The sequence below is a fragment of the Macrobrachium nipponense genome, chromosome 9 (assembly GCF_015104395.2).
Source record: "Macrobrachium nipponense isolate FS-2020 chromosome 9, ASM1510439v2, whole genome shotgun sequence".
NCBI lineage: Eukaryota > Metazoa > Arthropoda > Malacostraca > Decapoda > Palaemonidae > Macrobrachium > Macrobrachium nipponense.
In genome coordinates, this window is record NC_061110.1 from 29,663,837 (window position 1) to 29,673,836 (window position 10,000).

Sequence of the window (10,000 nt, forward strand, 5' to 3'; positions counted from 1 at the left end):
TTCTAGTTGTAATTGGAAGCATACTTACCTGGCACAGGGTACACCAAATACATTGCTTCTAATTGTAATTGGAATGATACTTACCTGGCACAGGGTACACAAAATATATTGCTTCTAGTTGTAATTTGAAGCATACTTACTGGCACAGGGTACACCAAAATCCTAAATCGCATCTTCTAGGGTTGGTATTTAGAAGTATACTTACCTGGCACAGGGTACACCAAATATATTGGTTCTAGTTGTAATTGGACGCACACTTACCTGGCTCAGGATACACCAAATACATTGCTTCTAATTGTAATTGGAATGATACTCTCCTTGGCGCAGCGTACACTAAATAGATTGCATCTAGTTGTAATTAGAATGATACTTACTTGGCACAGGGTACACCAAACTGGTTACTGTCATTTCCTTAGCTTTTCCTAGTATGACGTATTTGGTTGCTAGTTCATCAACCTTTCTGCCATATCCTTTATTTTCCTTAGTTCCTTATCATTATCGTCAGGCCTCCAGCTTGCTTTTGTTTGGAGAGCTTTTAGTGCTTCTGAGTCTGCATCCTCTTCTCTTATTGCATAACGATTGGTTTGTTTTTGGCTTGCAGGAGTTGGTTAGGCCGATATTCGCGTTCTTCGTGGTGTTTTGTTGATGATATCTTCGGGGGCCTCAATTTCACTGGGCATTGTTTCAATTGGCTGGAGCTTTCATACTTGTGTGGGTTTCCCTCAGTTATTCACTTTGTATCTATGAGCTCTTACTTTCTTCTTATTTTGAACTTCTCCAAACTATTCCCCATTCATTGCAGATGTCTGTTTTTTCCTAAGTCTCAACTTGAAATCTTCCCTCATCTTCTGCAATCCAAGATTTCATCCGCTCACATCTGGTCCTCAGGTCTCAGCTTGCTTCTCTCTGGAAAGCTTTTAGGGCTGTCGCATCGTCGTCTTCCGCTGCTATTCTTTTCTCTGAGCTTTCCTTCACCTTGGATTTCAAATCAGACGTATGGGAACTCCTAAGCCTTCAAAGATGGCTTCTAAGGATCTCAAAGCTTGCATCTAGAGTCTTTGGATCCAGTGAACCTTATGGCGTTGGGGGTACAGTTCGATTTTTAGTCCATCTTTATCTTTTGAGTCTTCGCGTCAGCAAGTGAATCTCATTTCATTATTTCTCCCTAGGTCGAACTTCCTGGGTGGCCGGCAAGACCAGGAGCCTTAAGGATTCTAAAACGACTTCGGGGAAAACCACCCCTCAGAATTGAGCTGAATTCTAATCATATTTCTCCTAGTTTGTTCTGTTGCTTACGAATGCTTCCCACCCTTTCAAGAGAGACTCCATAGATCTGAATGCAGCTCGTTAGTGAGGGATGACCAATGCTGACGGCGGAGTGTGAAGTCTGGGGCTCCAGACTTTGGAGAATGCATGGGACTTGAGGAAAAGGGCAGGAGCGTTCGGCCACTTTAGTGCTTCTGAATCTTCATCCTCCGCCGTTATTGCCTAATGATTGATTTGTTTTTTGACCTGCAGGTGATGGTTAAGCCGATATTCGCGTTATTCATGGTGTCTTGTTGATGAGATTATCTTCGGAAGCCTCAATCTTTCTGCTCATTTCTCTCGAAATGCGTCTGGAGCTTCCATACCCCTGTGGCTTTCCCTTAGCTATTCTTAATATCTGTTAGCTCTTCCTTTCTTTCTTGTTTTCAACTTCTGCAACTATTCCTCCTTCGCGACAGCTGTCTGTTTCTTCCTAAGTCTTACTCTGAGATCCTCCTCGTCTTTCGTCTCTTTGTTTTCAGGATCTCTTTGTCTTGATGTCGAGCCATGCCACCTCCCTCTTTCCGTGGTTTACAGCGCCCAAATGGGTGGAAGTGCCCCCCTAGTGCCTGCCTATAATATATAGTCTTACATTTCATAATTCATTGAATCCCTCGAGGTCTCGTTCATCGATCGCAGGAAGCCGCAGTAAAATAGGAGTGATCCGTGAGGACAATGCAAGTGCGTGTGTTTTTATGCCTTTCCTTTAGAAATTCCTCCATGCAAATTTTTGGATTTTCAACATACCGTGGAAATTTCCACGTTTCTTATATGTTTTAGAAAAACGGAAATTTATCATTTGTCTCCAGTATATCAACTTCCTTGACATAAATTCAAGTCAGGCGCTCTCCTTGTAATGTTATGATGACGTGTGCAACAATAGGATATTTTCATATGGGGTTCACCTGGTGTTTACTTTTATTTCTTATTTATTTCTTTTATTTACTTATATATCACTAGATGCATACTCACTGTGCGAGTGTGGTATTATAGAAGGTCTTTCATTGAACGATTTCATACGCTTGATGTAACTTCAAATGTTGTATATCCTCTCTCTCTCTCTCTCTCTCTCTCTCTCTCTCTCTCTCTCAATGCAGTTGGTTGTGAATTGAGAGTGACTGTCGCATTGTTAATTGGCTGCCGCACCGTTACGAAGGAACATTTGCGTCACAATTTAGACAAAACAGTTGTTGTCGGTGCTGTGATTTTGCAGATGTTCTTGCTCAAGATTGCAATGCAGATATACTGAGCTTTTTAAATCTTTTCTTGTAAAGAAAATCAGGCGCGAGTTTGACATCTGCTCGGTAAACGATGCATGCTTAGAGAGAGAGAGAGAGAGAGAGAGAGAGAGAGAGAGAGAGGAGAGAGAGAGAGAGGACATTATATCGCCAGCAATGATTTGTTAGGAAGTTTGACATCTGTTCAGTAAACGATGCTTCCTTGGGGAGAGAGAGAGAGAGAGAGAGAGAGAGAGAGAGAGAGAGAGAGAGAGAGAGAGGGGGGGGGGGAAGGGGGGGGGGGGGGGGGGGGGGCATTATATCGGCAGCAATATGTTAGGAAGTTTGACATCTGTTCAGCAAACGATGCTTATTTGTGAGCGTTACAAGTACCAGACGCTTGTAGATTATATTTGTCTGAGAGAGAGAGAGAGAGAGAGAGAGATAGAAGAGAGAGAGAGAGAGATAATGGTATCAATATATCGCCAGCAATGACAAGTTAGGAGTAAATATGCATCAACCTGAATTACTGTTTTCGAAGCAACTTCGTTGTCATGAAAATAAGACGAATTTCCTTTGACTCATAGCCGAATTTAGTCTCTTATTTTTTGTCACATCTTTTTCTCCCACGATTTTATTCGTCTATTATTTTTGGTTTATTATTTGGACAAAGAAACCAGCTCTCTGTTGATTTTTTTATCGTTAAATTTCTTTATTGAGAACCTAACCATCTTCAAGCATCTTCGAGAACTTTGAGCGAGAGTGAGGGAGAGAAAAAGAGAGAGAGAGAGAGACATTACAGACCTTATAGACCTTACAGCTCGTTCGGGTTCACATCTACGCTCACTCCTGATGTTCCTCAGATGAGCTGGCAACGCATTGAATAGACACTGCATTATCGATGCTGGTGTGTAGTGGATTAATGTCCCTGTGTGCTTTCCTTAGTTTTCTGGTATAGTTTTTCGGCACTATTAATCTACCTCTGCTCGCTCTTTCTGATATTTTTAGCTCTATGATGTTTCCAGTATATCTTTCTATCTGTTACCATGCCTGTATTATCATGTAGCGTTGTCTTCTCAATTCTAGACTAAATAATTTCAAAAATTGGTCTTTCCCAGTAGTCAAGGCCCTTAACTTCTTATATTCTAGCTGTAAAGGACCTTTGTGCACTCTATTTGTATTATATCCTTTTAGTAGTGTGGATACCATATTATATTGCAATATTCAAATGGCCTACGTACATACGTTTTATAAAGCATAATCGTGTGTTCGGCTTTTCTTGTTTTGAAGTACCGTAACAACATTCCCATTTTTGCTTTGTATTTTACCAATAGTATTGTCTCGTTATTAGGTCCCCTATATGCATATAGCATTTGTGATTTATCTACATAAGTTATTGATTCAAATTTATCCGAGTTAAATACCATCCCATTTACCTCTACCCATTCATATATTTTGTTTAGGTCTCTTAGTACCGAGATTCTATCTTCATCACAAGTAATTTCTCTACTTATTCTTGTGTCATCGGCGAAACTACTCACTACCGAGTCCTTAACATTACTGCCTATGTCTGGAATCATAATAACAAGCAACAATGCAGCGACCACAGTACCTTGTGTCACAATGGATATTACCTTAGCTTCATCCGATTTCTCATTGTTTGCAATAACTATGTGTTTTCTGTTTAGCAAAAATTCTTTTAGCCATCTTCCTACTTTGTCCACAATATTATGTTTTTTAATTTTCTTCGCGAATATATTATGGTCTAATCTTATATTACCCCAAAAAGGTATAAGTATATGTATATCAATAAACCTACGATATTGTGACGGCAACAACTGTCAATAGCAACCGGAATGCGGTCATTTGCCAGTGCCGTCGTTCCAAAGAATAGGAGTTGTCACCTATTGTTAGATAGTTTCACCTTAGAAAAGACTGCTAGTCTACTGTAATGGATCGTAATCTTCGCTAATGATATAGTTCTTATTTCAATAGCAGATAATATTTCAAAGATACATCTAATATGCTATTTATTTTAAGTTCTGAAATAACGATGTGCAAGATTTTTTTTGTTTGTAGATAAGTGTGGGAATGTTATGTTACAGCTTATTTCAACAACATTATTCTGTCTCCTTATTATGCATAACTATATGCTAATGAATTAGGATTTTTAACAAGCAATAATCTTGACTATTTTACAACATTATGTCTATATAATACATATAAATCTAAAAATTCTATAAACTTCTGCAAATTAGGAACAAACAACTATTGCTTGGCACTTGTACCTAAACAATGATGAGTTGTAGACAAATACATGAAAGCGTTTGGTTCAAGTCTTTTCTTTTCCCCCTTACCCCCGGCTATGTATGTATATATATATATATATATATATATTATATATATATATATATATATATATATAATATATATATAAATATATATATATATATATATATATATATATATATATGATATATAACAATAGTAGGCATAAGTATGTTAGAAATACAATATTAATACAATGTCAAACCATTGTTATATGCAGAAACTGCAAAAAAATAAATCAAATGTTTGTAACTCCATAAACTCTGAAATTAGGCACAGACAATAATTAGAAGTATAAAACCATATTTAAAGTAGTTTTTCTTGTTTAAGCTACTAAGGAGTAAGACAACTGATTTTTATCTACACATCATATTTTACTCTTCATAACAAGATTCATAATTTTCTTTATTTTATGATATACACATTCTTGTGAAGCTTCCATGTAAAATTAATGTTATTTTTCCAGTCAATAGTTGAAAAGGATCGTTACACATCTGGAGAAAGACTTGGATTTTGCTCCTTTCGACTTGTTTCGCCTGAGATGAGGATGTCTCTTTCCTGTAAGGTTTTTAGTTTTCTTAATTATGTTTCTAATGTATGATGATAGACTGAACATCATAAGTCCTTTTGATATGTACTTTCCCAAATGTCATCTTTCACAGATTGCGAGCACAGTGACGTCTTACTTCATCGTGGCTATGCAGTTTAAGATTTCAGAAGGAACAAAGGAGACTAATGATGACGATATTTCTTGTTTTCATTTACATTAATTTTTTTTCATAAATAACTTAAAGACAATCTTAGAATAGTCGTTTGATCTTCATGTCATTGTTGTTTTAGATACAAGATTGATCGAGATAATCAATATATATATATATATATATATATATATATATATATATTATATATATATATATATATATATACACACACACACACACACACACACATATATATATATATATATATATATATATATATATATATATATATATATATATATATATATATATATTATATCCGAGGTAGAGCGAATTAAGTATTAAAGGATATTGTAGCTCGATATATAATATATATATATATATATATATATATATATATATCTATCATATGTATATGTATAATATATAGTATATATATATATATATATATATATCCTATATATATATATATATATATATATATTATATAATATGCGCGCGTGTGTGTGTGCGTGTGTGTGTATTCATTTCTGTTATATAAGAAAAATTATATGTAATCTACGAACATCTTTTTGACTTAACAGCTGCGATATTTCTATTGTTCAAATTTTAGTTTGATAACTTGGTAAATTGCCCTGACTTATATTGCGCTTCTCATTTTTTGTTTTTTTAAAGATCACGTCTTCATAGAATTCTCTTTGTCTGCTGCCATTGTAGGTGAGGTTAATAACCCAATGTGCCTGCCCTTTAATGGTGCATCTTATCGGCAGCCTTTCATTGTCTTAGGGAGAATATCTCATCCAGGCCCCTAAGGAAACCTTCCTACAGCGGCTGTAGGGCATTATCGACAATAGGCTCCTAGCCGGTCCCCCATTGTATTTCAGCCTGTGATGAAGGGATCTCTCATATGAAGTAAATCTGTTCTAATGTAGATTCTAATTTATGATTTCACTTTAGTCGACCATTGTCTATTTTATGACTAACGGGTTTTCGGCCAATTAAAGTCAGGCTGATTTTTCTTTATATACTCATCGTAGATCATACAATTAATCGTGAGTTCAATGCGTACTTCGACTATGGTGGTTTTTATGCTGTGATGTTATATATGGATATTACTTACTGTAACGTTTTGTTCACTTCCATAATAACGATCTCAATTGTTTTATCTTGAATGAGTCAGTCAAGTGCTCGAAGACCCGACAAGACAGTTCCCCATTCCTGATCCTAAATATGTTGAAAAAATAATTAAACTCTATTGTTTGATACCGTAATAAAAAATTCAGTTACCTAAGAATTGTAATAAGAATGATGCTCTCCCTTTCAATCGACGTCACCATTGCTAACTAGAGTCGGTTTTCATTTCATCTATTCGCTCGCCAACGTAGGTTTATGGTAGATGTGGCAAAACGCATAAATAGCTCTCGATTGGCTGATATCAATGTTTCTTATTTATGCCGATAATATAACAAACAGTCTACTCCCGTCAAACGGAAAAGAACGATGGACTTTAAACAATTATTTTTCTCCTCACTGCAGGTGCATAAAAAGACATCTGGGTCTGGCAATGCGAGTAGGAGTCATTTGAATTATTTCTTGCATGTAGATCACATGAGTAGGGTAATATTTCAAATAAGCAAGAAAGTTGTCTACGAGCTTGGAAGGCAGGAAATTCCAGTTATGACATGACATGATAGCAATGGTGTCGTGGTTTTCTTTCCAGAATACTCAGCATATTTATATATTTTTTCAAGCATGCAAATCATTTTAATAGCTCAGTGTCTGGACACTTTAGGGACTATTCAGCTAAATAACTATTTATCTAAATTTTATATCCCATTCAGTTCCTGCCATCCAGGGCAGAAAAGGCTAGCCTAGGCATAAGCTGTTGGACATTTGAACGATAATGAGTTAAAATTAAAGAGTAATTTTTACTGGAATAGAATGAATATATGCTTAAAGTACGTCAGTAAAATAAAATATCAGGCGAATCACTAACGTAGGCCTAGCTTCATTAGTTCATGTTTAGTGTTTTACCGCTATTTTTAATTTTAATGACGTAGATATTTCTTTGGTATCATAATAGATTATTATGGGCCTGCAATGAAACTGCACATACATTAAAGTTTACATTATAAGAAAATCTCGTGAGTTGAACAGTTTTTGAGCATAGGCCTTCTATGTGTGGTCTGAGCTATACTAATGAGATGAATCATTATTCCTGAGCGCTCATCGTTCGCTAATGTTTGATTTGAGTCGATTGTTTGAAGCAAACTCGTCTTTCGTGGGCTTCTGTTGGTATGTTATGAATACAAATCGACGAGTTATGATCACAATAAGCCAACGATATCGGAAACATTGATCTTCAGCCAATCACGTGGTACTGCCCATACGCCCGTGAGTGGACAGATGAAATGATACCGACAATAGTAGCTATAACATGAGAGCGTGACTGCCTTTGTCGAAAGGATTTTCTAATAACTTGTAATTTATATCTCTATGCAACTTATCTACGACAAGTGTAAAAAATGATATAAAACTTATATCAATAATGCAATTAAACCAGAAAAGAACAATTACAAACCATACTGCTTCTATTGTAAAACAAGTAAAAAATGCAATCGAGTTTTCTGCACAGCGTATAATGAAGGCCACCGATAATAGATCTACCTTTCGGTGGTTCTTGATATATTGCTACATTAAACATGCGCGATGGTGGCCCGTCCTATACCTTTGCCAGATGCACGATTATGGCTGAATTCAACCTTGAATAAAATATATAAACTATTGAGGCTAAGATCAGAGGGCGGACAGAAAACTGAGAACAGAAAAAGAGCGGAAGGTCAGACAAAGCCATCCTTGTTTTAATTTTCTTCTGCACAAAATTAAAACGAGGGAGTTAAAGCCTAATGGTGTTTATGATGATTACTAAAATTCCGTACAGAAACAACCACAAAAAAGTAAAATTAAATCATCCAGAAAAAAAAATGAGAAGAAGAAAGGATATACTGCGAGAATTGAAGTCGTCAAGTAACAAAGAAACTGACTGCGCTGGATATACGCGAAGCGTCGAGGTGGTCTGATTGCTGGTGCACATGATATAAAAAATGTAAAATTCATATTCTGAAATAAAAGACGCTTTGACTGGCCATTTCAGACGGCCTTTGTACCACTGTACAATAGAAATTCATCGAGGAAGGGTTTTCATGCATGAAAAGTTTGACAATATTTCATTCATAGGGAAAGTCAAGGTTTGTTTTTCATTTTCTCATTTTCAGTTAAAAACTAATTAATCTTTTTAGATGTCTAGATGTCTAGAACGGTGTTTTTATTGTTACAATAAAGCTTATTGCATATTTTCCCTAGTAATACTATAATATTTAGGTAATTTTTTGGTCGCTATATCTATGAAGTTAAGTGTTGAGACAAAAAATTGAGCATACTTATTTTTACATACACACACACACACACACACACACACACACACACACACACACACACACATATATATATATATATATATATATATATATATATATATATATATATATATATATATATATATATATATATATATATATATATAGATATATATATATATCTATATATATATATATATATATATATATATATATATATATATATATATATATAAGATAGATATATATATCTATATATATATATATATATATATATATATATATATATATATATATATATGGCTAATAATATGTTTAAAGTGTTTTATATAATAATAAAGTCACATAGCTCTACTCGCCTAGAGACAAGGGGTGGTACGCTGCTAGTTCATATTGGAGAAAAAGGTATTTGCTGAACAAGCAACTTGTCTCAGAGGTCGTTCCCCGTTTGCGAGGCATGTGCATTCGTTTTGTACGCGTATTACAGGCCTACTGGTTCAGGGTACTTGTGGAAGACGCATTCTTTGTGCAAAAGAGTTAACGGCAAGTGGTTGCTCCGAGTGTCGGGAGAAAACGCCCATCGAAAAGGTAGGAAAACGTTCTATAAAAACTTTGAAAAACTGTTTACCTTTTGGAAAAGAGAGAGAAGTGTGAAAATACTCTCTTTACGTAAAATACTTTGAAAAGAGTGACTTGGGGTGTGTCTATATAACTATTATCTTATTACAGATGGGTCCGATTCCATGGTTGATTAGAAACGGAATTCTCTAACTGACTAACACTAGACAATATGACTTTTTGGGGTTTGAGAGTGTAACCTTAGTCAGGAGGGTAGAATGTTATCTTACTGGTTTCTTTATGGGTAGATTTGGGTGTTTATGCCATTATGACTTGTTAATCATTTTGTTCTTTGTTATAACCAATTGCTTTGGGAAATAAATAGTATTTTTATATTTACGCAGTCCTTAATAAGCCTCGTGACATCTTACAGACAGGGCACCGTTGGCAACAGGTAAGAGTTCCCACCAGTTTG